This window comes from Strongylocentrotus purpuratus, unplaced genomic scaffold (assembly GCF_000002235.5).
Source record: "Strongylocentrotus purpuratus isolate Spur 01 unplaced genomic scaffold, Spur_5.0 spur5_scaffold_2, whole genome shotgun sequence".
Classification (NCBI taxonomy): domain Eukaryota; kingdom Metazoa; phylum Echinodermata; class Echinoidea; order Camarodonta; family Strongylocentrotidae; genus Strongylocentrotus; species Strongylocentrotus purpuratus.
In genome coordinates, this window is record NW_022145605.1 from 2,128,360 (window position 1) to 2,153,146 (window position 24,787).

General features: G+C 40.0%; 1 long non-coding RNA gene across 1 annotated transcript; it reads right to left on the reverse strand.

The window, feature by feature from the left end:
- Positions 1 to 11,022: 11,022 nt before the first annotated feature.
- LOC115926590 lies at positions 11,023 to 12,086 on the reverse strand. Its single transcript, XR_004065144.1, has 2 exons — positions 12,037 to 12,086; positions 11,023 to 11,524 (listed from the first exon to the last, which is right to left on the reverse strand). It is a non-coding gene; the product is annotated as an uncharacterized LOC115926590 (long non-coding RNA).
- Between the last annotated feature and the right edge of the window lie 12,701 nt (positions 12,087 to 24,787).

Sequence of the window (24,787 nt, forward strand, 5' to 3'; positions counted from 1 at the left end):
AAATTTGACATTTTGTTCCGTTGGGGGGGGGGGTGAGGTCACCATTTTTTAGGTCAGCCATTGGCTGAAAAAAACTTTTCAAATTAAAAAAAAAAAAAAATCACAGAAAGGGGGGGGGGGTTGCTCCAAAAACACATAAAAAACTGAAGGGGGGAGGGTCAACCCCCTAACCCCTCCCCCCTTCCGTACGTGCCTACTCGTCTGAAAATAGTTTATCCCCTCCCGCGCGAAGCGCGGAAGTTTTTACGTTTCATTAATCATTAGAAAAAGAGACGATTCTACGGAGCCCGGGAAGGGACATGGTAAAATATTTTATCTCGTTAAAACGAGATAGTATCTCGTTTTAATGAGTAGTATCTCGTTTTAATGAGATAGTATCTCGTTTTAATGAGATAGTATCTCGTTTTAATGATATAAATATTTTTACCATGTCCCTTCCCGGGCTCCGTACGATTCGTTGTACAGTTTTTTTTCTCTTATCCTCGTCTTAATTCATCCCCTCTCCCGCGCAAAGCTCGGAAGCTTTTACGTTTCATTAAATCATTAGAGAAAGAAGACGATTCGTTGTACCGTTTTTCGACTCTTAATCCTCATCTGAATTCAGTTTTCCCCTCCTCCCTCCCGCGCGAAGCGCGGAAGCTTGTACGTTTCATTAAATCATTAGAGAAAGAAGACGATTCGTTGTACCGTTCTCGAAAATAATCCTCGTCTGAATAAAGCTTTTACGTTTTCATTAAATCATTAGCGAAATAAGACGATTCGTTGTACCGTTATGACTTTTACTCCTTGTCTAAATTCAGTTTCCCCCCTCCCACGCGAGGCGCGGAAGCTTTTACGTTTCATTAAATCATTAAAGAAAGAAGACGATTCGTGTGTACCGTTCTCGACTCTTAATCCTTGTCTAAATTCAGTCCCCCCCCCCCCCCCCCTTCGACGTTTCATTAAATTTTTAGAGAATGAAGACGATTCGTTGTTCCGCTCTCGAAAATAATTTAGTTTCCCCACCCGCGCGAAGCGCGGAAGCTTTTACTTTTCATTAAATCATTAGAGAAAGAGGAAGATTTGTCGTACCGTTATGACTTTTAATCCTTGTCTTAATTCAGTTTCCCCCCTCCCACGCGAAGCGCGGAAGCTTCGACGTTTCATTAATTATTATAGAAATAAGACGATTCGTTGTACCGTTCCCGAAAATTATCCTCGTATGAATTAAGTTCCCCCTGCCCTCCCCGCGCGTAGCGCGGAAGCTTTGACGTTTCATTAATTCATTAGAGAAAGAAGACGATTCGTTGTACCGTTCTCGACTCTTAATCCTTGTCTGAATTTAAGTATGTTCTTTGTCTATTCCCTTTTCTTCCTACGTCCTCTTCCTTTACACTCCTCTCTTTTTTGGCCGGCGTTTATTGGGGGACCACCCCCACCGCCCCCCTGGCTACGCGCCTGCTGTCAGATGAACATATGTTGATACCTTGTCCGCCCCGGAAGCTCAGGGGTTTAAGGTTTTAATTTACGGTCAGATTAGCATTCAGGGGTCCGCCTTAGCGCCCTAGACGGGGTCCAGGGGGCAGAGCCCCGGAAGTTCAGGAGTTTAGGCATTTAATTACGGTCAGATGAGCATTATTTTGATACCTAATTGTTACAATGGCAGGTCATTAATTGGCTTGGGGTTCAGGGGGCGGAGCCCCGGAATCTCAAGGTTTTAGGCACTCAATTACGGTCAGATGAGTATCGAGGGGCCCGCCTAAGGGCTCTTGTTGGGTCAGGGGGCAGAGCCCCTAGAAGCTCAGGGGTTTTAGGCGTTTAATTACGGTCAGATGAGCAATTTTGATACCTTATTTTTGTGACACTAGCTGGACACTATTTGGCATGGGGTCCAGGGGGCAGAGCCCCCAGATCAGGGGTTTTAGGCATTAAATGACCGTCATATGAACATCTAAGGGCCCGCCTTAGGGCCCTAGGTGGAATCCAGGGGCATTAATTTTAATCATGGTCAGATGAGCATATTTTGATACCCCATTATAATGTGACACTGGCAGTTAACTATTTCTTCTTTCTCACTCTCTTTCTTTCTATTTCTCTTTAATATACTTTTTCAAAGAAAGTGTGGGGAGGGGCTCGAGGATCCCGATCCCCGCCGTTCCGCGGGCCCTGATATGTAGGCATCTCAAGAAGCATTTTCTTGCCTGGCTGTAAATTTAGGAATTTGTCATTTTCCAACAAACGCATGAAGTGAGGAAAATTATCTCATTTCAGCATTATTTGTTAACCACCGTTATGGAATTATAAATAAACCACGTTTGAATTCTATTTCTCCAACCCCCCCCCCCCTTATCAGTATGCCAGTGCCCCCCCCCCCCCCCCTCCGATCTACACCTTGTTGGCGGGAAAATTGCAACTGATATCCCCTACCTTTCTTCATTCTCTTTTTTTTTCTTTCCCTTTCTCTCCTCTTTCACTTTCCCTTCCCTTACTTATCTCTCTTTTAGGTTTGCTGGGGGGGGGGGGGGGAGGGACACAACGGTCATTTGGTCCCCAACACGCTCCACACATTGTTGGCGGATAACCGCAACTGATCTCCGCTTCTTTTCTCCCATTTCGTTTTTCTTCCTCTTTTTGTTCCCTTTTAGCTCTCCTCTTTTCCTTCCTTCTCTCTTTTTTTTAGCGGGGACGGGGGGAGGCTAGGGTCTTTTACCCCCCCCCCCCTTGATCCACAACTTGTTGGCGGAAAATTGCAATTGATATCCCCCTTCTTTTCTTTTCTTCTTCCTATTTTGTCCTTCCCTTTTCTCCTCTTTATCTTTTTTCTTTCTCTTTCCTTCCTTCTCTTTATATTTTTTTATTGGGGGGGGGGGGGAGGCAAGTCCTTCCCCCCGATCTCCTTCTTCCCTCTTTTCTTTTTCTTCTTCCTCTTTTTTTTTCCCTTTCCCTCCTCTTTCCCTTCTCTTCCTTCTCTCTCTCTCCTTTTTTTTTTTTTTTTTTTTTGCGGGGGGGGGGGGGGGGGGGGCCAAGGCACGCTCGGCCCCCCCCCTGGATCCGCGCCTGCTTCTAATATTCTGACCTTTGGAAAAACGGTCTGCGCAATTTTCAATTTACGGCCCCCCCCCCCCCCCCCCCCCCCTATTGGAAAATCCTGGATCCGCGCCTGAAGACTCTAAATCAGAATACAGAGCATCGTTCTTCGCTAGTCGATATAAAGGGGTCTTGACGGCCACAGAATGCTGAACGAAACTTTATAAGTCAATGACAGAACTTCATTGATTCAACAAGTTGCAGTGACGGTGTTCGTGGGATTGCCTAATCATCTGAAGCATGACTGACGTAGCTAGGAGTTGCAAATGGACATCCAGAGGACGACAACCACGATCGCACTTCGAATCGGATCCAGTTCGTTGTTGAACTTTTAGAGAGCTCTCGCGCGCACCCCCTCGCTTGATTTAAGTAGCGGTACCGTGAGTAGATTTAAAATGAGATTGATATTTTGCTGTTTGATTTGTTGTTGATGATGATGAATGTTATACTTATATATTTTTTAAAGGACCATGTATTAAGTAATATAATTATACTTCCTATCGACCATTATTTAAAAGTCTACTTACCTCACATAAGACGTGAGAATGTGTGGTGGTCTATGTGAGTAAAGCCAGTCAATCCTTTGATAATTATTATTACCTGAACCCTGGCATAATAATTTAAAAGTGGTTTCCCCTGCCACTATGCCACGGGTTACATATCAATAGTCATATCTATCATTAATTCTATAAATTCAAATTATGAAGTCATTGACAGTTCCATATTATCTTTTGGATATATAGGCTTGTGCAATGCTGGATTAAGAACAATGACTAAACTTCTAGACAAGGAAACATATTTCAGTAAATACATATGACTGCTACAAAGCTACTGAACCGCAGTGCAGTGCACAGCGCAAGTTGAGCAATGCAGATGACGTATCATGACGTCATATAATCATGTTTATTCATGTTCATACGCTACCATAGATATATACTTAGTAGCAGGGGGGTTCAACTCCGCTTCTGCATCCGTCTAGCCATGGGGAGATTTTGGAGGGTCAAAAGTGCACACTGCTTCCACTTTTCATGTATTAGCCTATGAGACGACAAATTTTTAGTGCACCAGCGAAATGGGGATTTTGGACTGCGCGTAGCGCGCAAAATATTAAATTAAAATTTGGAATATTCATGACTCTTTTCCACTTATTAGCATATTATCGCAATGAAAAAAAGACAATGCGCATGCGTTACTATATCGACATAATCCTTAATTGGGCCGGATAAAATGTAGAACAAAGGTCATGCAGAGTTTGTGGATGTGTGTGTGTTGGGGGGGGGGGGGGGGGGGGGGGGTGGGGGGGGGGGGGGGGGGGGGGGGGGGGGGGGGGGTAATAAACTTTTAAATGGTTGACTTAGTTAGGGCCACAAACTTCACTGTCACCAGGATGGAAAGTACATTTTAAAAAATTCAGTTCAGTTAAAAGGCAAAAATAATGGGCTTTCATCGAAAGGGTGCGGTGCGGTGCGGAGCGGTGTGGTGTGCTCAACGCACCCATTCGATAAAATATGGGGGGCTTTTCTCGAAAGGGTGCGTTGAGAGCGGAGTACCGTTTTTAACACACCCTTTCGATAAAAGCGGGGGGGGGGGGGGGGGGGGGGGGGGCTTTTATCGAAAGGGTGCGTCGACTAGTCTTTCGCATCAGTCGTTTAAAATGAGGATCTGGGACAGAAGGTAATAGTTGCCAATATTTAAGTATATCGAAAATGTATTAAATAAAATGATATGGTCTTGATTACAGAGTTGTCTCTTTCGTTATTACTATGTTGATGGGGGAACAGAGAGAAGGAAAAAGGGAAAGGGAAAGGAAGATAAAAGGAAGAAAGAAGAATAAGAATAAACGAGGAAACGGGGGGGGGCGAAGGGCTCTTGCCTCCTCCTCATCCCCCCCCCCGCAAAAAATAAATAAGAGAAGAGAGAGAAGGGAAAGAGAAAGGGAAAGAAAATATAAAAGGAAAGAAAGAAGAGGAAGAAGGAAAGAGAAAACGGGGATGGGCGAAAGGCTCTTACCTACCCCCCCCCCCCTCCCGCCAAAAAATAAATAAGAGAGAGAAGGGAGAGGGAAAGAAAATCTAAAAGAAAGGAAGAAGAGGAAAAAGAATAAGAAGAATAGAGGAAAACGGGGGCGAAGGGCTCTTGCCCTCCCCCCCCCCCCCCGCCAAAAAATAAATAAGAGAGAGAGAGAGAGAGAGAGAGAGATTTGAAAGCGAAGGGAAAGAGACTATAAAAGGAAAGAAAGAAGAGGAAGAAGAATAAAATGAAAAGAGGGAAACGAGCGCGAAGGGCTTTTGCCTCCTCCCCCCCCCCCCCGCCAAAAAATAAATGAGAGAGAGAGAGAAGAAAGGAAAGAGAAGATAAAAGGAAAGAAAGAATAGGAGAAGAAGAAAAGAGGGAAACGGGGGCGAAGGGCTCTTGCCTCCTCCTCCCCTCCGCCAAAAAAATAAGAGAGAGAGAGAGAGAGAGAGAGAGAGAGAAGGAGAGGGAAAGAAAATATAAAAGGAAAGAAAGAAGAGGAATAAGAAGGAAAGAGGGAAACGTGGGAAGGGCGAAGAGCTCTTCCCTCCTCCCTCCCCACCCCCTCCCGCCAAAAAAATAAATAAGAGAGAGAGAGAGAGAAGGGAGAGGGAAAGAAAATCTAAACGGAAAGAAAGAAGAGGAAAAAGAATAAGAAAAGAGGAAAACGGGGGCGAAGGACTCTTGCCTCCTCCCTCCGCCAAAAATAAATAAAAGAGAGAGAGAGAGGAGGAAAGGGAAAGAGAAGATAAAAGGAAAGAAAGAAGAGGAAGAAGAATTTGTGCCCTGCCAGTGTCACAAATATAAAAAATATAAAAATATGCTCATCTGACGATAATTTGATGTATAAACCCCTCACCTTCTTGGGGCTCCGCCCCTTGGATCCAACACCAATTTGTCCTGCCAGTGTCACAAATAGATATAAAAATATGCTCATCTGACCGTTATTTATTGCCCAAAACCCCTGAGCTTCCGGGGGCTCCACCCCTTGACCCCACGCCAATTCGTGACCCCTGTGTCACAAATAAGGTATAAAATAATAATAATTTAATGTACAAAACTCCTGACCTTCTGGGGGCTCCGCCCCCTGGACCCAACACCAAATTGTGTCCTGCCACTGTCACAAATAAGGTATAAAATTATGCTCATCCGACATTAATTTTGATGTTTAATACCCCTGAGCTTCTGAGGGCTCAGCCCTGTGAAAAACACGTTAATTTTACCGTTTTGGGAGAGTTCAAGATTTCAAGATTTATTTATTTCTTTCCACTTGCATAAAAAACATTTCATTCAGTAACAGTAGTAACAAGTTCATCGTAAACTAGCATAAATACATTAACAATGAAACAGTTATAAAGACTTTAACAAATGTGGAAAAAAGAGGTGGTCTGTTAAAAAAGCACAGCTTGTTAAAACACAGATCACCTTTACAGAAACAACATTTTTTTTTTTAAAAAGAAGTAGGTTATATTACAGGCCCCCCCCCCCCTCCCTTAAGGGGGGGGGGTACGATTTTTCAAATTTTCGAGGGCCCCCCAAAAAGATTAGTGCTCTCTAGTAATTTCGCGACTACTCCGGAACCGCGGCAGATATAAAGTTTTTCTTTCATGACTTTTTTCTTTCGAGTCTTACGCATCTTTTGAAACATTTTTTTTGTGAAAATTGGACGTATAGTTGCGGAGTCACGTGACCTTTTGCTTTTGCATGTCAGCCCTAAAATCGCTCACTTTTGTGATTTATGTACCAAACATATGGAAATACCATTTATTCTTTTAAAAAAAGAAAAAACATTGGTTATTTGGTCTTGTTTTCAAGTTAATGTGTTTGTTTTGGGGTCAAAATAGTTGAATTGTGGTTAGAAATGAAATAAACAACAAAACAATATAATACAATAAATACAAATTATCAAAACAAGAGATAACATAGGGATAAACTGGCTCTTCCAACTTTGTTGTCGTATTATTATTATTCTAACGAATATATGTAGTGAAAAAGAACGCTTGAATATGAATTATATATGATTTATGGGTAAAAATGTGAATTCTCTGACCTTGTTGCATAAATTACCATAAATATGCAAATGAGTGAATTTTTCAAATAATTGAAATTACCATAGTTTTTTATACACTTCACTTGACATGCATGCACATTTTCGCGGCGATCGGCTGTGAAACGGCCGAGATCTTAGGGGGACCCCCCCCCCCCCACCCTCAAGTCTACTCCAATCACATTGAAAAAAGTATGACTTAAATCATCTCTCTCATCATTATACCGCTATAGTATTCATGTTTTTAATATTATTTATTATCCTTCCATTAAACAAGTTCATAGAGAAAATACTTATCTCTCTGCAACATTAAAAAAGAATCTTCATTAATATTGATAGCCTTGTGGTCGCCAACAGTGGCGTAGGTAGGGGCGTCTCCAAAGGGGGGTGTGGGGGCGACAACCCCCCCCCCCCCCCCCCACCTGTCAGGATATTGTCGGTAAAATTGCGCTGCCGTCGGGAAAAAAAAGAGAAAAGGGGGAGGGGAAAAAAGAGAGGGAAAGGAAAAAGAAAAAGAAAGAAAGAGAAAAACGAAAAAGAGGGAGAATAGGAAAGGAGGCAAGAGCCCTTTGCCCCCGTTTCCCTCTTTTCTTCTTCTTCCTCTTCTTTCTTTCCTTTTATCTTTTCTTTCCCTTTCCTTCTCTCTCTCTCTCTTATTTATTTTTTGGCGGGGGGGGGGGGGGGAGGAGGCAACAGCCCTTCGCCCCCGTTTCCCTCTTTTCTTCTTGTTCTTATTCCTCTTCTTTCTTTCCTTTTATATTCTCTTTCCCTTTCCCTTCTCTCTCTCTCTCTCTCTCTCTCTCTTATTTTTATATATTTTTGGCGGGGGAGGGCAAGAAACCTTCGCCCCCGTTTCCCTCTTTTCTTCTTCTTCCTCTTCTTTCTTTCCTTTAATCTTCTCTTTCCCTTTCCCTTCTCTCTCTCTCTCTCTCTCTTATTTATTTTTTTGGCGGGGGGGGGGGGAAGGCAAGAGCCCTTCGCCCCCGTTTCCTTCTACTTCCTCTTCTTTCTTTACTTTTATCTTCTCTTTCCCTTTCCCTTCTCTCTCTTATTTATTTTTGGCGGGGGGGGGGGGGGGAGGAGGCAAGAGCCCTTCGCCCCCGTTTCCCTTTTCTTATTCTTTTTCCTCTTCTTTCTTTCCTTTTATATTTTCTTTACCTCTCCCTTCCCTCTCCCTCTCTTATTTATTTTTTGGCGGGAGGGGGGGGGGGGGGGAGGTAAGAGCCTTTTGCCCTTCCCCCGTTTCCCTCTTTTCTTATTATTTTTCCTCTTCTTTCTTTCCTTTCATATTTTCTTTCCCTCTCCCTTCCCTCTCCCTCTCTTATTTATTTTTTTGGCGGGAGGGGGGAGGCAAGAGCCCTTCGCCCCCGTTTCCCTCTTTTCTTCTTCTTCTTCCTCTTCTTTCTTTCCTTTTATCTTCTCTTTCCCTTTCCCTTTCCATTCTCTCTCTCTATCTCTTATTTATTTTTTGGCGGGGGGTGGGGAGGGAGGAGGCAAGAGCCCTTCGCCCTTCCCACGTTTCCCTCTTTCCTTCTTATTCCTCTTCTTTCTTTCCCTTTCCCTTCTCTCTCTCTCTCTTATTTATTTGTTTGGCGGGGGGGGGGGGGGGGGGGGGTAAGAGCCTTTCGCCCATCCCCCGTTTCCCTCTTTCCTTCTTCATCTTCTTTCTTTCTTTTATATTTTCTTTCCCTTTCCCTTCTCTCTCTCTCTTATTTATTTATTTTTTGGCGGGGGGGGGGGGGGGTGAGAGAAGCAAGAGCCTTTCGCGCCCCCCCCCCCCCCCCCGTTTCCCTCTTTTCTTCTTATTCTTCTTTCTTTCCTTTTATCTTCCCTTTCCCTTTCCCTTTTTTCCTTCTCTCTGTCTCCCCCATCAACATAGTAATAACGAAAGAGACCACTGTAATCAAGACGGCGTAAATATTCATAATTGAATGACACTCGCCCTTAAAACTAAAACAACAACAACCATTCCATTTTATTTAATACATTTTCGATATACTTAAATTGGCAACTATTACCTTCTGTCCCAGATCCTCATTTTAAACGACTGATGCGAAAGACTAGTCGACACACCCTTTCGAGAAAAGCCCCCCCCCCCCCCCCCGCTTTTATCGAAAGGGTGTGTTAAAACGGTACTCCGCTCTCAACGCACCCTTTCGAGAAAAGCCCCCCTCTTTTATCGAATGGGTGCGTTGAGCACCACCATCGCGCCGCACCGCACCGCACCCTTTCGATGAAAGCCAAAATAATGACCCCATTTCACTGTTGTACCTCAATTCATTTTTTACCTCTTTTTTTTGTTGTTTATTAACTTAAATATTTTTTAAATCAGAAAAACTGCACTGATCATTTAGCCGACTTAACAAGTGATATATTAATATTTTTAGTGTCCAAATAATGAATCATTCTCACCTCGACTTCAATGTTCTTCATATTGTGCCCCATCCCCAATGAAATTTAAATTTTTGCATTCGTCGTCACTGATTTTGGGGAAATTTGCCCCCCCCCCCCAACAGTAACATTTTCAATACAGGGACCCCTTCCAATATTGACATTTCCATAGGCTCTATTAACCTCCCTCCCCCATCCACACCCAATTACCTATATGCTTTCATCATTTTGGCATTGACTTATTCTTTATTGTAAACCATTTTTTATACTGTATTTATACATTAGTCTTGCCCACTCTCTTGTTACATTTCCACTTTCTCTCATTAGGAAAGATGGTTAAATCTATCTCGCTGATACCAGATATAAACAAACATCAAAAGGTCGAACACCATACTCAATTCTACACAAGACTGCATCAGACCCCATCTCACCTCAGTCATACAGCATTATCATTACAGAGTGCCTACATCATCATAATCACCAGCATCATCACATATATTTCACAAAATAAGAAAATGAAAAGAACAGAATTAAGCAGTATCAACTAATTTATTAACATTTATGAACTCATTTTTTTTTTTTTTTTTTTTTTTTCTATAAAGATCTTTTTAAATCCAACATGACATCAACAAAAGGATGGCAAATAGATGGGGGGGGGGGGGGGGGGGGCTGTCTCTTGAATTCAAATTTTTCAGTTGTAAAAGTTTACTGTAGATTTTGAAAAAAATATTCAATAATATCAACATGCTATTTTATTATTTAAAGAACAGGTATATACTGAGTTTTATGAGTACTTTATCTTACATTGGACATTATTGTTGTTGTTTTTACTACTATCTGTATTATCATTATTACTACTACTATTATCATGATCATTGTCATTATTGTTACTATTAGTTGGAATATTTTTGTTTTACCCCAATTTATGGAATTATTTTATAAATAATTTAAAAATAAGATCTGAGAATGTATACTATTATTTTTAAATTATATTTAAAATAATTCCATAAATTAGGGTAAAACAAAAATATTCCAACTTTATGAGCGACAGTGTATAATTATATTACTACAGTATTACTATTGAACTACATAATTTTATAAACCCCCCCCCCCCCTTCAATTTACTATCCAGTACAGCATCCCTAATATTTTGTCAGAACTTGACTTAAGATTAAATATCAAAAACTATATTCCATGTACACGCATTTAAAAGAAGATATGATTACTTTCATGATCCTCGATAATATATCTTCTTATTCTTCTGGTAATCTTCAAAAGGCGTTGTAGCCTTTCACGAAGATGAACTAATACTAAAGATTACAAGTGGTGTGAGGAAGACAGACTGTTTTTAAGTGGGATAAGGAGAGTAGATGCCTCAGAAGTAGTCCCTGGCAGCTGGACTGTCAGCATGCACTATATTTGCTGGAAGTCAGTTCCATTAACTTTGGGACAGAGTGTTGGGCAAATACAAACTTGTCTATGTCGCTTCTGGCTTGGTGCAACTTGAGGGTCATGTCATGGTACTTCCTGCTCGTGATTTGTTAAAGCCCGTCTGTACTAGTTTGGCCAGAGGGATTAGACCACCCTGCAAGGTCACTGACAGGTGGTTATCTCATCAAATCAGCTCTCAATTAATATAAGAAAAGAGGATCATGGGGGACCAGTAGGCACCGATTAGGCATTGTTTGCTATATAGAGGGCGCAAGTAGCTATAAGTAGTGCAGTGGGGAAATTTTCAAGGGAGAGCGGAGAGACCATTGACTATCTTGTGCACCATTCCCAGTCTTCTTGCAGAGTGCCTTGTGGTTGTAGATATAGTAGGCAACTAAAAGGTGCTGATCATCTCAGTCAAACTGCTGGTTCTCTTGTGGTCCCCATTGTGAAGTAGCGTCCTGGACATCTGAGATGTTGTAGGGATCCCAGACACCGGAACAGTTCTCAAGATGAGGGTAGACAAGGGACTTGTACAAAAGAAGCCTGGGAATCAAACCTTCTGCATGGGACAACCTGCATAATAAAAAAACAAAAAGAGAGGAGAAATCAATAAGATTAAAACTGCTGCATTATATTGGATTTTGAGAAATAGTACCTCCCCACTTTTTTTAGGTCTTGCATTTTAATTTTATTAAAAAATGATAAACTTATGTCTATCTGATAGGGCCTTTTTTGAAGAGAAGAGTAAAGGTTTAAATGTATTTCCAATTATTTTAAAAGTAATTTCCAATTTATTTTAAGTTATTATTTGCTAGACTTTTGTGAACAAAAGTTTGTTAGATATAATGTAATATTTAGGAAAAGTACCTTTGAGTACATCTTTTAATATGCTGAGAGAATAAACTGTAGCAACACCATAGTTTGTCACCTAAATAAAAAGCTAGAGAATAATTGAGAATTACAAGATATAATGCAACACAAGATGACAGTTCCCCAAATCTTTGTATATAGTCCAAGTCGAGTGTGGTGTTCGCATGGGCTTAGATTATACAGCCTGAATATTTTCGAACTTCATACAAACATACCTTGCCAAAGTTCAACTTAGGTCTTAGGTGTCCTGTTCCTGATTAGATACATTTGTTGATCAGGTCCTGGTGCTCTTTGTTGCACTTCTGTGATCATTATCTGCTTCTTTGTTCCATAGCATCTACAATTAAAAGAAAACAGAAACTTAGTAAGGTTCCTGCTAATATCATAATGCATGCATAAGTTATCTGTTTATAACTTTGTTCATGTCCTTTAGAGAAAGAAATATCCATGTCATATGTAGGGTTGGATCCAGAATTCTCACCAACATAAAACTAAGGAGTGGCATAAAATCCTGAAAATAAACTAATTATTTCAAACAAGGCACAATGACATAACTAAGAGCGAAATCAGGGGAAGTGGGAGGTGGGGAGGGGGGGGGGACAGGGGCGGATCTAGCTTTTTGCTAAGGGGGGGGTTGACCAAAATAATGACGATGCGGAGCATCGTCCACGAGCCGCGAAGCGGCGAGCCGATTTTTTTTGGGGGTGTTTATTTGAACCCCGTAAGTGATGTTTTCCTGGCATCTATTAACACAATGGAGACCATAAAAAGCAGTGCATGATAACGTCTTTTTAAATCAAGTAACAGTTCAATACACAGTTATATCCAGAGTTATCATGTGTTTGGTTAAGTTACCTGATGAGTTGAATATCTTCTCACAATATTTGCACTTGAAAGGGTTTCTCTCCAGCGTGCGTTCTTTTTTCTTTCTTTTTTTCTTTTTCTTTTTTTCTTCTTTTTTTTTTTTTTTTTTTTTGGGCCGCCCAAGGGGGGGGGGTTGCAACCCCCCCAACCCCCCCCCCCCCCTGGATCCGCCACTGGGGAGACACCTTTTTTGTTTTGTTTTTGTTGTCGTTGGTAGATCTAGCCTAGATCTACATTCAAACTAAGCTGAATCTGGACCTGGATCACAATAATGACACATGTGCACGACTAGTCTAGTCTAGTGGATCAAAAACGAGCCTAGACCCATGGCTTTGGAAGTCTTTGCTACAACTATAGATCTAGATCTAATTGCCTATTTTTAATATTATAAGTAGGTGGCTCTGGACCTAGATCTAGACCCGTCCCTATGGCTATGCCACATCCTAAAAAGGGGGCACAAAATGATTGTGCACCCCCCCCCCCCCCCTCCATATTAAACTTCCACATTGATCCACCTAGATCTAGAGGAAATCTACATCAGGCATTTAGAATTTATTTAGAATTTTTTGTTAAGAGTAGAATCTACATTAGGCCTAGAATCTAGCCCTAGATCTAGGCCTAGATCTATACCATGATACTAGATTCGGGGTTAAATGTTGTTTAGGTCTAGAATTCTATAGACTTCTAGATCTACTTAAGACAGTGCAACTGCAGTGCTAGATCTAAAGTTAGGCCTGCATAGCCCGAATTTTTCTGTCTCTTTCGTCGTTAGCCTCCGATTTGGGTAGGGTCGGCTAAAGAGAGGAGCCGACCCTACCCAAATCAGAGGCTAACGAACGAAAGAGACAGAAAATTCAGGCTAGAATATGCTATGAATACTAGTCTAGATCTAGGCTTTACTGTAACAGTAACACTAACACACTGTAAAGTCATAGCCGCGCCAGCTCAGGAAACGCAGTCGCTTCTTGGTGTTACAGCCGGTGTGGTAGGCGATTTGTTCCGGGTTCCGCGGAACAAATCGGCGCGCCGATTTGTTCCTCGGAACGAATCTACTGGATCGACTCGTTCGCAGATACGTTCGAAAGCCGCCGTTCTTATCCGACATTGGCCGAACGTTTTCTGCTTATATAATCGCGTATATTTTTATTACTTGTGTCGAATAAACATGGTACAAATAAATTTTAGCTTTATCTTGATACTTTTGTATTTATTGTTGCAATGAAAACCAATATTATTTTTTTTGAAATATTACTTAATAATAAGGTTTATAACCTCGTACAGAATTACCCGCGCGCGGTACGAAAAATAAATAAATAACCTACTGACTAGTATATGCGCATAGAGTACATGTATTACATGGGCAATGCGAAAATTATCTGAAATTTCAGAGAATGAGGCCTTTCTGAGACTGAAGTATTCTAATTTTTTTTTAAAAGGAAAGAAAAAAAAAGTGTAACTTACAGATGGGACACCCATCACAGATTCAAAGGGCATGCTTACAAGGGAAATGCATAAAAGGTACAAGGGCCACTTTGTCAAAGTATAAGGTGCACGTAGCAACTGTGACAATTGATATTAAAATGGCACTTGGAATAAGTAAGGAAAGGGTGCGCACTACAGCGGCGGATCCAGGATTCGAAAATAGGGGCCGGGCGCAGCCCGAAAATTTGAAAAACGGGGGGGGGGGGCAGGCGATAGTTTTCTGATATTAGGCCTACATGTACGTGAAAATGTACGTGAAATTAGTGGTTTCCAAACAAGGGGCGCAACAGATCTGCCACTGTATGTAGCGGAATGGGGGGGGGGGGGGGGGAGGTATAGACACACTATGCTATGGCTCTGTTTAACACTAACTTTTGTCGGCTAGTACCAAGGGTTGAAAATTCAACAAAATATGTCGGGTTTTTCTTTTATTTATTTTTTTATTCTGCCGGACACGTCTTTTACTTGAGGAATTTTCTTTCTCTTCTTTTTCTTCTTTTTTTTTATTTATTGGTCCTTCTTAATTATCAGCTCGACCACTCATTTCTTTTTGTGTTGACCCCGGCCCCCCCCCCCACCCCACCCCCCGCATCTCTTTCATTTAAACTACATGTACATCATGCATGCAGCCCACATGCATGCATAATTAGATTCTGTGATGAAGCCCGGTAATAGGTGGTTGACGTAACACGATATCATATAAAGCAGCATTCAAACCAAATTAGAAGGCCTGATTAGAAAACACCCCGACATCTGCTTTTACAGGCAAACTAAGCCTATGGCAACAACTGCCCTTTTTGCTAGACCACCCAGTCCCCGTCGCTTCGCGACGGCGCTGTCTATATTACTGTTTGTGGTCAATCATTGGCCGCAATTATCAACATATTTGAACAACGGGAATCTGCATTTCTATACAAAGTTCTCAAATTGGCAATCGTTGGTGTAGCTAATTTGGAGAAGTTTGATTGGTTGCAAAGGCCGACCAGAATAGTTCATTTTACTTTAGGGGTGTACCATGGCGTGTATTCAATAATACGTGAGCACGCACGCTCTCCGATGAGATTCGGAACGGATCGGCGGCTAAATATCCCGCCGCTTGGTTCCACGGAATGAATCGCCTGGCCGGAACCGATCGCCTGTGACTAGCGGAACGAATCTACGAATCCGGAACAAATCGGCGGGTACATATCCAGGCGATCGGTTCCGGAGGAACCGATCGCCTGCACGGAACAAATCGCCTATGACACCGGCTAGCACCGGCGGATTGAAAATCACATTCTGCTCGACGAGATCTCATCGGCTTCGATTAGCAATGAGCCATTTGCGCAGTCTACAACAGGTCCACATCTACGACCGATTACTATCGGTAATCAAGCTATGAACTGAACTTAAAATTACGAGATGCGCTCTAATGAAATAACCTACGGTAAAATCCTGATTGTTTCTAAAAATATTACCGTCGATGACTTAAATTAGAGTTCATTCAATCAGTTAATATTCTTTGGTCAGAAGAAAGAAAAGAGGATGGGGTAGGGGGTTAACCGGGTAATACGTTGTGACAATGCGGGGAGCCGCTCACTGCAATGACGAACACATCACAATAATTTCAGAGACCTTCAAACAAAATGGATCTTTACTTACTTTTCTTGATATCATAGGGTATCACTTCGATGTCAATGTTCGCCTGAAGATTTTCTGCTTCACTGAGATGTACTTGACAAACTTCTATTATAATAGAAATTCACTTAAAAGAAAAATGTTTCATTGTTCGTAATTGAATAACTTGAAAGTCACAGTTCATACAACCGCCATTTTCGTGCTCAAATCGTAGGGAATTCTGGGAATGAAAAAAATGTTTTATGCATGACCTAATACATAAAATTTTTTGTCGATGGCCAATCAACGAATAGTAGTTGGCGTATTTTTTACGTAATTGCTCATGAATATTCATTGACCCTCCAAAACCGTCGTTCAAATCGGACAAAACCCCAATAATGCATCCAATGCAAAACCTATGAAATGTCAAAGGTCACGATTTTAGTTGGCCCTCTAGTCCTCCTACGAAGGACATACTGTGTATGATCAAATCTCTTTGCTTAGTAGTATGTATCTCTATGTACGCTACCGATAGAAAAGTACAAGTTCCTCGAAATGTATGCCGGACAGGCGTATGAAAGATGACGTAATGCTATCGAAATACTATGAATGAATATTCAAAGCAAATGGCGTACGAACGAAGTCTATTATGTAGAGGCTCTGTTTCCTTGTCTATGACTGGGACTGTAGTCTGATTTCAAGAAAGGAAAACAATTTCGGGACAGTTCAAAATAATGCTGGGAAATGGAAATTCAAATGATACCGTTTTAAAAACCAGTAATTAGATATGATTTTAGGACAAGAATCAGAAGATAATTCATTGCTCGACAGTCTAATTGATTGTATTTAAAACAGAGTATCTAATATACCTGATATGTAATAGTACACTGTCAATTAAAACAAATAACTAAATAAACAAACAAATATAGACCTCTTGACCCAAGACTGTGGGTTTTTATTGTTGAGCACTATTTAATTTTGCTCGGGTATACAGGCGAGGTGGGGTGAATGCTTTCAAATGTAAAAGGCCCTTTGTCTCACCTCGTGCAAGATTAGGGCGCTTTTATTAAATTTATAGGAGGAGTAAAACACCGTTCATTGCATGCATGCTACAAATAAGTTGTATACAGACTGGAAAAGGATAGTACGGGACAGTAGAGAGTGATTTAAACGAGGAAATTAGGATTGAAAATGTAAAAAAAACGTTGTTGACCTGGCAATAAGAGCTAGGCTCTTGAATCTTGTTTTAAAAATGGACATGGCTCTGTGGCTACCGCTACCGGCCGCAGGCCACGCTGACGACCGCCAGCTAGCTGACGACCGCCAGCTAGCTGACACGACCGCCAGCTAGCTGACGACCGCCAGCTAGCTGACGACCGCCAGCTAGCTGACGACCGCCAGCTACCCCCCCCCCCCCCAACAAAAAAAAAATAATAATAATAATAATAACAAAATAATAAAAAAAAATTTGTATCAATCAATTAAAAGAATAGCAATAAATATGGACTTTGAGTGAGATAAAAAGGGGTTTCACATAATTTTTTCTATTACAAAGATTTTTTTTTAAAGCACTTGCTGTGTGTCGAACCCGATACCTTCCAGTTACCAGGCAATTGCCTATCCACTATAGACTAATGTGTCACACTGCCAATCTCTATGTATTTTTTCATATTGATACTTATCGTGTAGATGTAGCAAAAGACGTTTTTCTTTTTCAAAGATTAAAAAAAAAAAAACACTAGCTGGGTGTCGAACCCGATACCTTACAGTTACCAGGCAATTGCCTATCCACTAGACTAAAAGCGTCACACTGCCAATCTCTATGTATTTTTTCATATTGATACTTATTGTTGTAGATGTAGCAAATGATGTATTCTAACGACTAAGTAATTCAAAAAGTCGCTCTTAAAAAAAAAAAAAAAAAAAGAGTATCACGTGTTATTTAATCCTTTGTTTAGAAGGTGGGGGGGGGGTGTCCCCTTTAAAAAAGAGATGGAAAGTCAATATCATTGGGTGAAGAAAAAAAATATATAAAAAAAAATAAAGGAGAAGCTGGGAGTCGAACCGGATACATTGCATTGTGATGCGATCAGTCTTATCCACAAGACCACGTTGCCTCAGTTCTATTCTCTGGTTCGTTTGTTGTTGTTAACACTTTCTGCATGTTAATGACTTTACAAAATATGCCGATTTACTGATTTCACGCTTTCGGGAGGCATATATATTATTATTTTTGTAGTCCGATGTTGTCAAGATTGCCCCTAATTTTTTTCTTTCAGTTACTGATATTACTGATATATTAGGGAGGTTTTATGTTATTTTCATTTATTCTGCAAACTACTGACTTTAACTTAAAGTGATATGACAATAGGTTACTGCCCTGACATAATGAATAGAACACGGGTCTATTCAATTTAGTATACGCTACGAATTCTATAAAAGGGCACCAATGAATAAAGGAAGCTTGGCTTTTCAATAGCTTGCACCTGCAATTTTTGAATAGTTACGTAACAAACTATACTCAGCTCTTTCAGACATGGCATCAATTAATGAATTGAAGAAAAAAAATCCGACCCTCCCTTCATTGAGCGAATACTTTTGGCAAATACGTGGATTACCAAAGAGGTAATAATAGCATTCCTGACATTGCAACAATGACAGCATTATTTTAAAGTATTGTCCCTAAAGGTAGCCTGCTGAATAAGCTATTTATTCTTGTCTGGGAGGACAAGGCCTTTCAATATCCCCATGCAAAAGAAAAGAATAGGCTGGGGCTGTAGTCTGATTTCAAGAAAGGAAAACAATTTCGGGACAGTTCAAAATAATGCTGGGAAATGGAAATTCAAATGATACCGTTTTAAAAACCAGTAATTAGATATGATTTTAGGACAAGAATCAGAAGATAATTCATTGCTCGACAGTCTAATTGATTGTATTTAAAACAGAGTATCTAATATACCTGATATGTAATAGTACACTGTCAATTAAAACAAATAACTAAATAAACAAACAAATATAGACCTCTTGACCCAAGACTGTGGGTTTTTATTGTTGAGCACTATTTAATTTTGCTCGGGTATACAGGCGAGGTGGGGTGAATGCTTTCAAATGTAAAAGGCCCTTTGTCTCACCTCGTGCAAGATTAGGGCGCTTTTATTAAATTTATAGGAGGAGTAAAACACCGTTCATTGCATGCATGCTACAAATAAGTTGTATACAGACTGGAAAAGGATAGTACGGGACAGTAGAGAGTGATTTAAACGAGGAAATTAGGATTGAAAATGTAAAAAAAAACGTTGTTGACCTGGCAATAAGAGCTAGGCTCTTGAATCTTGTTTTAAAAATGGACATGGCTCTGTGGCTACCGCTACCGGCCGCAGGCCACGCTGACGACCGGCAGCTAGCTGACGACCGGCAGCTAGCTGACGACCGGCAGCTAGCTGACGACCGGCAGCTAGCTGACGACCGGCAGCTAGCTGACGACCGGCAGCTAGCTGACGACCGGCAGCTAGCTGACGACCGCCAGCTACCCCCCCCCCCCCAACAAAAAAAAAAAAAAATAATAATAATAACAAAATAATAAAAAAAATTTGTATCAATCAATTAAAAGAATAGCAATAAATATGGACTTTGAGTGAGATAAAAAGGGGTTTCACATAATTTTTTCTATTACAAAGATTTTTTTTTAAAGCACTTGCTGTGTGTCGAACCCGATACCTTCCAGTTACCAGGCAATTGCCTATCCACTATAGACTAATGTGTCACACTGCCAATCTCTATGTATTTTTTCATATTGATACTTATCGTGTAGATGTAGCAAAAGACGTTTTTCTTTTTCAAAGATTAAAAAAAAAAAAAACACTAGCTGGGTGTCGAACCCGATACCTTACAGTTACCAGGCAATTGCCTATCCACTAGACTAAAAGCGTCACACTGCCAATCTCTATGTATTTTTTCATATTGATACTTATTGTTGTAGATGTAGCAAATGATGTATTCTAACGACTAAGTAATTCAAAAAGTCGCTCTTAAAAAAAAAAAAAAAAAAGAGTATCACGTGTTATTTAATCCTTTGTTTAGAAGGTGGGGGGGGGGGTGTCCCCTTTAAAAAAGAGATGGAAAGTCAATATCATTGGGTGAAGAAAAAAAATATATAAAAAAAAATAAAGGAGAAGCTGGGAGTCGAACCGGATACATTGCATTGTGATGCGATCAGTCTTATCCACAAGACCACGTTGCCTCAGTTCTATTCTCTGGTTCGTTTGTTGTTGTTAACACTTTCTGCATGTTAATGACTTTACAAAATATGCCGATTTACTGATTTCACGCTTTCGGGAGGCATATATATTATTATTTTTGTAGTCCGATGTTGTCAAGATTGCCCCTAATTTTTTTCTTTCAGTTACTGATATTACTGATATATTAGGGAGGTTTTATGTTATTTTCATTTATTCTGCAAACTACTGACTTTAACTTAAAGTGATATGACAATAGGTTACTGCCCTGACATAATGAATAGAACACGGGTCTATTCAATTTAGTATACGCTACGAATTCTATAAAAGGGCACCAATGAATAAAGGAAGCTTGGCTTTTCAATAGCTTGCACCTGCAATTTTTGAATAGTTACGTAACAAACTATACTCAGCTCTTTCAGACATGGCATCAATTAATGAATTGAAGAAAAAAAATCCGACCCTCCCTTCATTGAGCGAATACTTTTGGCAAATACGTGGATTACCAAAGAGGTAATAATAGCATTCCTGACATTGCAACAATGACAGCATTATTTTAAAGTATTGTCCCTAAAGGTAGCCTGCTGAATAAGCTATTTATTCTTGTCTGGGAGGACAAGGCCTTTCAATATCCCCATGCAAAAGAAAAGAATAGGCTGGGGCTGTAGTCTGATTTCAAGAAAGGAAAACAATTTCGGGACAGTTCAAAATAATGCTGGGAAATGGAAATTCAAATGATACCGTTTTAAAACCAGTAATTAGATATGATTTTAGGACAAGAATCAGAAGATAATTCATTGCTCGACAGTCTAATTGATTGTATTTAAAACAGAGTATCTAATATACCTGATATGTAATAGTACACTGTCAATTAAAACAAATAACTAAATAAACAAACAAATATAGACCTCTTGACCCAAGACTGTGGGTTTTTATTGTTGAGCACTATTTAATTTTGCTCGGGTATACAGGCGAGGTGGGGTGAATGCTTTCAAATGTAAAAGGCCCTTTGTCTCACCTCGTGCAAGATTAGGGCGCTTTTATTAAATTTATAGGAGGAGTAAAACACCGTTCATTGCATGCATGCTACAAATAAGTTGTATACAGACTGGAAAAGGATAGTACGGGACAGTAGAGAGTGATTTAAACGAGGAAATTAGGATTGAAAATGTAAAAAAACGTTGTTGACCTGGCAATAAGAGCTAGGCTCTTGAATCTTGTTTTAAAAATGGACATGGCTCTGTGGCTACCGCTACCGGCCGCAGGCCACGCTGACGACCGCCAGCTAGCTGACGACCGCCAGCTAGCTGACGACCGCCAGCTAGCTGACGACCGCCAGCTAGCTGACGACCGCCAGCTAGCTGACGACCGCCAGCTAGCTGACGACCGCCAGCTAGCTGACGACCGCCAGCTAGCTGACGACCGCCAGCTAGCTGACGACCGCCAGCTAGCTGACGACCGCCAGCTAGCTGACGACCGCCAGCTACCCCCCCCCCCCAACAAAAAAAAAAAAATAATAATAATAACAAAATAATAAAAAAAAATTTGTATCAATCAATTAAAAGAATAGCAATAAATATGGACTTTGAGTGAGATAAAAAGGGGTTTCACATAATTTTTTCTATTACAAAGATTTTTTTTTAAAGCACTTGCTGTGTGTCGAACCCGATACCTTCCAGTTACCAGGCAATTGCCTATCCACTATAGACTAATGTGTCACACTGCCAATCTCTATGTATTTTTTCATATTGATACTTATCGTGTAGATGTAGCAAAAGACGTTTTTCTTTTTCAAAGATTAAAAAAAAAAAAAACACTAGCTGGGTGTCGAACCCGATACCTTACAGTTACCAGGCAATTGCCTATCCACTAGACTAAAAGCGTCACACTGCCAATCTCTATGTATTTTTTCATATTGATACTTATTGTTGTAGATGTAGCAAATGATGTATTCTAACGACTAAGTAATTCAAAAAGTCGCTCTTAAAAAAAAAAAAAAAAAAGAGTATCACGTGTTATTTAATCCTTTGTTTAGAAGGTGGGGGGGGGGGTGTCCCCTTTAAAAAAGAGATGGAAAGTCAATATCATTGGGTGAAGAAAAAAAATATATAAAAAAAATAAAGGAGAAGCTGGGAGTCGAACCGGATACATTGCATTGTGATGCGATCAGTCTTATCCACAAGACCACGTTGCCTCAGTTCTATTCTCTGGTTCGTTTGTTGTTGTTAACACTTTCTGCATGTTAATGACTTTACAAAATATGCCGATTTACTGATTTCACGCTTTCGGGAGGCATATATATTATTAGGTGATACGTACGTAGACGTATCACCTTTTGATTTCGTCAAGATTTTTATTATTATTAGGTGGTCTGTCAACGACAGATCACCTATTGTTTTCGTCAGAATTTTCTTTCTTTATTATTAGGTGGTCTGTCAACGACAGATCACCTATTGTTTTCGTCAGAATTTTCTTTCTTTATTATTATTATTATTATTATTAGGTGGTCTGTCAACGACAGATCACCTATTGTTTTCGTCAGAATTTTCTTTCTTTATTATTATTATTATTATTATTATTTATTTTTATTTATTTTCACACTTTTTTGTTAACAGGATAACTCAAGATCAGTTTAGTCAATTTCGTTCAATTTTGGCACAGTCATAGGTCATTGTCATGAGACGTTAGAGTAACATTTTCAAGGTCATCAAGATTTCATGACGTCATCCAGGCGCCATTTTGTGTTTTTTTTGGTACTTTTTACTCATGATCATATCTTCATAACGGAAAGGCATTTCTCATTCATATTTATCACGATTAAGGTCAATATCCGTCCGGTCAATTTCAGGTCAGAAAACGTGCGCGCATGCGTACGTCCGCGCGTCATCGCGCGCGCAAAAAATAAAAATGCTCCAAATCGTCTCAAATTTTTTTTGCATACGTTTCAGGCCATTTTAAGCATTTTGCAAAAAACGCGCGCACGCACATGCGCGCGCGTTTTCGCGCGTAATGGCATTTTGCAACAAAAAATCGCCAAATTTTTTATGTCATCATATTTGGCACATTTTTTCAAGCATTTTGATACCTTGTTCACCTTTTTCTGACCATTAATAACGGAATGAGCGTCCGTTTAAGATAATTTCCGTGCGTGCGAGCTCTTGTAATACATAGCATACATGGACAAAAACATGCCTATACAAAATCCATTGTAGCGCTTTAGGATGGAAGATGAACCCAATTTTGTTTTCATATTTTGATAGAGTATGAATTGGAGATATGATTTCATGTCTCATTTGACCCTCAATTAACTCATGACGTCATCATAATGGCCTCCCAACTCAAAATTTCAATTTGCATATTATGACGTCAGCAGATTTCTTGAAAATTGATTGCATCTCTGTAAATATTGATCAATTTTCATCCAAATTTTGATATGTTTTAGCTGAGACAATTCCCTACAGATGCAGTAGACACGAATTTTCATTTTGACGAAAGCATCATGGCGTATTTTTGCGATTAAAGGAGGCATGTCAATTGTTTACATTTTGCGTGTATTCTCTATGGGACATGACTTTTTCTCAAAACTGGATTCTACATCCTGTCTTTTGCGAGCAATATCTCCGTCGTTTTAGCTTTGTTTACGCTGAACTTTGAGTATGTTGTAGCTGAGACAATAAGCTATCACAAGTGTGCCCTTTATTTTTCGATCAGATGCCGGGATCATCCTCATATTTCAATTACAAAGTGGGATTTGTGCATTCCATTTTCCGTTTACGTGTAATCTCTATGGGAAATGTTTTGGTATATCGGTAACGCACTTGACTTCCGACCTCGAGGTCCCTGGTTCGAGTCCGGGCGTCTCCAACAATTTTTTTTCTTCACTTTTTTTTCTTTTTGACCATTCACTCTACCATCTCCTTTGAATATTAAAACACGTACCATCGCAAATAATGTAATAAACAACCATATTTACTTTATTATTACCCTATTATCAATAGATCCATTACTTTTTGCGTGTAATCCTTATTGGAGATGACTTTTTCTCAAATCTGGATTCTACATTCTTGTCTTTTGCGAGCAATATCGCCGTTATTTCGGCTTGATTTTTGTTGATTTTTTAGTATGTTGTAGCTGAGACTATATACTATCTAAATGTTCTCTCATTTTTTCAGTCTGATGTCATCGTGGTCTGTTGATGATAATCATCAACATCATCATGATCATCATCATCATCATCGTCATCACCATTACTATCAAGATCATCATCATCATCATGATCATCATTGTTTACATGTCTATATAACTTCTCCCTTTCTCAATATAGTAAATATTATAATCTATCATAAGACTTGAAGACAGACCACCTAATTCGTCCCCATGACGAATTAAATGTCTAGTTAGGTGGTCTGTCAACGACAGATCACCTATTGTTTTCGTCAGAATTTTCTTTCTTTATTATTATTATTATTTATTTTTATTTATTTTCACACTTTTTTGTTAACAGGATAACTCAAGATCAGTTTAGTCAATTTCGTTCAATTTTGGCACAGTCGTAGGTCATTGTCATGAGACGTTAGAGTAACATTTTCAAGGTCATCAAGTTTTCATGACGTCATCCAGGCGCCATTTTGTGTTTTTTTTGGTACTTTTTACTCATGATCATATCTTCATAACGGAAAGGCATTTCTCATTCATATTTATCACGATTAAGGTCAATATCTGTCCGGTCAATTTCAGGTCAGAAAACGCGCGCGCATGCGTACGTCCGCGCGTCACCGCGCGCGCAAAA